This window comes from Oryza brachyantha, chromosome 4 (assembly GCF_000231095.2).
Source record: "Oryza brachyantha chromosome 4, ObraRS2, whole genome shotgun sequence".
NCBI classification, from domain to species: Eukaryota; Viridiplantae; Streptophyta; class Magnoliopsida; order Poales; family Poaceae; genus Oryza; species Oryza brachyantha.
In genome coordinates, this window is record NC_023166.2 from 20,510,685 (window position 1) to 20,515,533 (window position 4,849).

The 4,849-nt window shown below is 49.1% G+C and overlaps 2 long non-coding RNA genes across 2 annotated transcripts; one reads left to right on the plus strand and one right to left on the minus strand.

The window, feature by feature from the left end:
- The first annotated feature begins 1,242 nt into the window (after nucleotides 1-1,242).
- On the plus strand, nucleotides 1,243-2,535 carry LOC121054287. Its single transcript, XR_005811693.1, has 4 exons — nucleotides 1,243-1,508; nucleotides 1,584-1,682; nucleotides 1,756-2,130; nucleotides 2,209-2,535. It is a non-coding gene; the product is annotated as an uncharacterized LOC121054287 (long non-coding RNA).
- A 592-nt stretch (nucleotides 2,536-3,127) lies between these two features.
- Nucleotides 3,128-4,529, minus strand: LOC107304104. Its single transcript, XR_001550100.1, has 3 exons — nucleotides 4,341-4,529; nucleotides 3,714-3,952; nucleotides 3,128-3,650 (listed from the first exon to the last, which is right to left on the minus strand). It is a non-coding gene; the product is annotated as an uncharacterized LOC107304104 (long non-coding RNA).
- Nucleotides 4,530-4,849: the final 320 nt, after the last annotated feature.

Here is a 4,849-nt window from a genome sequence, read left to right on the forward strand (position 1 = left end):
CTTCGTCCTCATCGCATCCGCTGCAAACGACTAATGTAGCTTGACGAGCGGTACTATCCGTACCTACGGACCGCCGGATTGCTAGGCGCCGTCGTGGTGCTTGATAGAGGGCTGCCGCAGTTCAACGCTGTAGCCCTGACTGCTCTTGTCGACCGGTGGCGGCCTGAGACCCACAGCTTCCATCTCCCTTGTGGGGAGATGACGATCACCCTCCAGGATGTAGTGATGATATTGGCGTTGCCGCTGAAGAGCCAGCCGGTGATAGGAAAATCTGAGACAGGAGGGTGGAAACCCAGATTGGAGCAACTCCTTGGTCATAACATAGTTGTTGAGGGGGATGCTGACAAGAAGAAGAAGTCCTCGGGGGTCCCATTGTCTTGGCTATATCAGAATTTTTCTGAGCTTGACGAGGACACCGAGGAATGGAGGGTTGAGTGTTATGCTCGTGCGTATATCCTCTACCTGCTTGGAGGAGTTCTGTTTCCAGACGCTGGCGGGGACATAGCTTTCGCTATATGGGTGCCTCTGATAGCGGATTTGGATAGTCTGGGACGTTTCAGTTGGGGATCTGCGGTGCTATCATGGACATATCGCCAGCTTTGCAAGTCTTGTTGCCATCAAGGAAAGTCATCAAACTTAACAGGATGTGTCTTCCTTGTGCAAGTATGGATGTGGCTACGCCTGCCCGTTGGTAGGCCTGCGTGGAGTCAATGTAGGTACTGGCCGCACGTTTCGAATGACATGTGGCCTTCGGCGGCCTATATGTTTGACGAAGTCCCACCCACGCATGCACGTACCGAGGTGGCCTACAAGCAGTACACCAACGAGATCGACAGCCTCCAGCCCAACCATGTAAGTACTTTTAGTATTTCAATGTTGTGTTCGTACAAAATAACTTGCATAGTAAGCTTCGACTTTCCAATTTACTTCTGTAGGTTATTTGGCTGCCATATAACACGAGGGAGGCGGAATTGCTGCACTTAAACTTGATGTGCAAGAGAGACCAGGAGATGTGGTGCTACCAATGCCCACTAAACTTTTTTTGGACTGTCGAATATCACCTTCCACACTGTGTAATGCGGCAGTTTGGGAAGCGCCAGGATTTTCCTGTAGAGGACATCTCCACCTCATGGAATCTTCACAAGTATTTTTCCTTACGTGCCACCCAAACTAGGAAATAGGAAACATGTTATTAATATATCTTTCACATCTGCAGGTACGACCGCATACACACCAAGAAGGTCTTTGATTGGGCGGCGGAACACCGTGCCCACATCGACGCTTGGCGTACCGCTAGCGCCAACGAACGGTACATCACAGCGATTCATCAGGATAGACATTTTCACGAGTACCTCTCTTGGTACCAAAGGACTTATCGGGTCTTCCTGCGGCCTACGTGGACGGAGGATGACATAGTGGAGGCTCCATCGTCCGGGGAAGACAATGTGTACAACAAGACCACACGAACGGGGTCTCAAATGGAGCAAGCTCCCGTGCGGGACTGTATAGTAAGTCTCACTTTACTTCTTGTACGGGTACTTACTAAAATTTGATATGGTGACCATATGGTTCTCATGCTACAGTCACGAGAGTTGATGAGAAATGTCAATGAAATTGGCCATGCACTTGGTTCCCCGAGCGGTGGTCCTGACACGGAGAGCATTCTCCGTAACGCTCTCGAGGTATTTGCATTGTCCCGTAACTACTTCAGTGTGGATCCTATCTATTTCTAACTATTCAATTATTTGCTTGCAGAAGGTGCGCCGACGTTGCAGAAAAATGGTGGCGAGGCTTGGATGCAAATCCGTGGGCCTGGACGTGTACGTCCCATGTCATATCCCACCCCGTGCGAGCGGGACGACGCGCCCGCCCCCGCTCACCTTAGCTCGATCCTCCGGGGTTGATCCTACGGCGTCAGCATCACGTGCTCGCAAAGGCAAGGCGGTGCCACCCCCCCCCCCCGAGTGAGGATGAGGAGGAAGAAGAAGAGGACGAAGAGAGTGAGAACAACGATGAGGAGTACACCGGTACAGACGCCGAGGAGATTGGGATGTCGTAGCTACCGGATGCCCCACAAGTCTCGCAACAAACCCAAGCAAGGACTCGGAGGGCCTGTCAAGGCACTCAAAGGTAAATATGGAATTCGAACACTGCAACTTGAAATTTGATATACGAAGTGGCATATAGTAACCTTGTGTATTAATGCAGGTACACACCTGGTTCGCAAGCAGTGCGTCGTCGCACTAGGAAGTAGACAGCTGGGATTGACTTCGGCCACTACTCGGGATTGACGTGCTTATCACTAGCGCTAGTCCATGTTTTCAGGCATTTGGACCGTAGATTCATCGTATTTGGACCTGTGAACCATGATCGAATGCTCGACTTGTGTGAACCATTTCGAGTACTACCAATTGATGTGTGAACCAATGTTGTTTTATGGTGTATATTTATGCATGTGGTTGAACTACTTGAGATTGATTTGTGAACCATGATCCTACTATCTGTGAGATTTAGTGTTATATTGTTCCTTGTGGCAGTGGCTTGTATGCAATTGATGTATGTCTAATTGATGGAATAATATCTGTTGGTGTACATGTATTTTTTTCCCTTGCAGCAAGGTCGGCGCCATTGTCATCGGCGTAGCCCTCGTATACGGCGGCGGCAAATATAATGTAGAGGCAGGACAGGTGGGGGGTCGCGAGGGCTACACCAATGTCCCTGGCGCTGCCCTCATACATGACGGCGCCAAAACAGGGCGACGGCAGGACGGGTGGGGGGTCGAGAGGGCGGCGCCAGCGTCGTTGGCGCCGCCCTCCCAATGGCGGCGCCAAGCTCGGCTGCCGGGCAGGACGGCTCAGGGGGGCTAATGGATGTGCCAATGTACTTGGCGCTGTGCTCCTGAGGCATTTTAGTTTCAGTTATAAGGGGGCAAATCGCTATTGTTACGTGCAATTTTTTTGTGCGGATTGTTCGTAATAAACTTCTTTCTTTGCATTTATAATAGAATTTTTGATAGTGCGTACCCAAGCTCTATAAGCACAAGTCTACTCAACATTGATTAAATAACAAAATGTTCGGTCCGAGTCGTAATATTGAATCAACCAACAAAACCACTAGAGCCCAACAATTTGAATCAGTAACATACTAAATAGCTAATTTTCATCAAATATCGTCTTATAATTATAACAGAATCAACTACAAGTCTACGATAATTCATGTTAACAACCTCCGGTAATCGTTACCGAGGGGTTACATGGTAGTATTATTGCAACCCATAGTTTTATGCGGAACGAAACATCCGGAGCTTGTTACACTCCCTATAGCTTGCAACCATTTACTGGGTGCATCGGGGGTACTTCCCCTTGCTTGCGGCTGCTTCCCTAGCCTCCTTGGCTCGCTTCGCTCTCGCAATCTTCCTAGCACGCTCCTCCGCACGTGCCTCCTTCTCTTCACGCTCCCTCGCCAACGCTCTAAGCTCAAGCTCATCCCGTCTCTCCTTCTCAAGCTTCTCTTGTCGCCTCATCGCCAACCTACGCTCCATGCGTTCACACTCCCACTCATGCCAGGACTGTACCATGTGAATGTCGCCCTCATCCATCTCTTTATCAATCCATTCCAGAAATCACACAACGGAGGGGCGACTTCAGTTCCTGCAAGATATTCAACCATTCATGAACTGTAAATGGTACATTGACAAAAAAAAATTTTTTTACCTCAATATGTTTCTTCGCCTTTGCCTTCTTCCCTTTTGGTTTTGGCTGCGGTGGCTTTGGCTTCTCTGGGCTATAGGCGTAGTTCCGACACATCCAAAATATGCGGTTGTATGTGTCCCAATCATCACTCCTTTGAAACACACATTCGTCGCCACACCAACACATTGGACGGGGAGCATCAGGAGGTGGCAGCTGACGGGCACAGTATCCCTGTTTGTCCTTCTTAAACATCCTATATTCTGAACCAACAAAACAATCTTGGTACGATAAGTACATAACACAATGGTTCCGTAAATTTAAAATAATTATCACAACCTAACATGAGACCAAATTATCGCAACCAATGTTCTACCAAACGGCACGTAGCACCACAATTAGGATTAATATACGTTTAGGCATAGCAATCTAACTAACCATATATGATATAACCCCAAGCTTATCCATACATTCATCAAAAAATAGTACGAATTACACACATGGCATGCTACTAAAATGCCCCCACAATACCAACCAAATGGGGGTTCAAATTGAGCAAAACATCAAAAATCATGAAATTAAGGTTCCACCCCGATCTACTCATTCAACCAACGAAAACGAACAAAACAAGAGGGGAACGATAGAGTTTACCTTGCTCTTCGATTTCCCAAAAAAATCCGGCGAAAAAAGCTCCCAAATAGAGTGAATTTGAGGGGGGAGGTGAAGGACAAGGGAGGGAGGAGAGAGGAGGCGAGAGCAAAAGAACAGCAGGCTGGGAAAGAATTGGCTCGGGTGGGGGTCGGGCGGCTAAGTCCCCCAGAGGACGGTGCCAACGATGTTGGCGCCGCCCTCTGTCACGTCAGCAGGCAGCGCCCTCCCCCCCCGGCACGTCAGCCCCTCCCCGCCATGGCCGTCTACGTGGCACAATGGCGGCGCTAAGGGCATTGGCGCCGTCATGCTAAGAGAGCGCCAGACACGTTGGCGTCATGAAAAGGTCCATTTCTAAAATAAGTTTTTTCAGAAATCTATTTATAAAATAAGTTTTTTAAAAGAACCAAAATGTCAAAATTGGCACGTCATCTTAGAGCCGGCGGCCGGTGAGCGAGATGGACGGGCCGGGTCGTCATAACGTGACGCCCGCGCGGCGCGCGCTCGTGCAG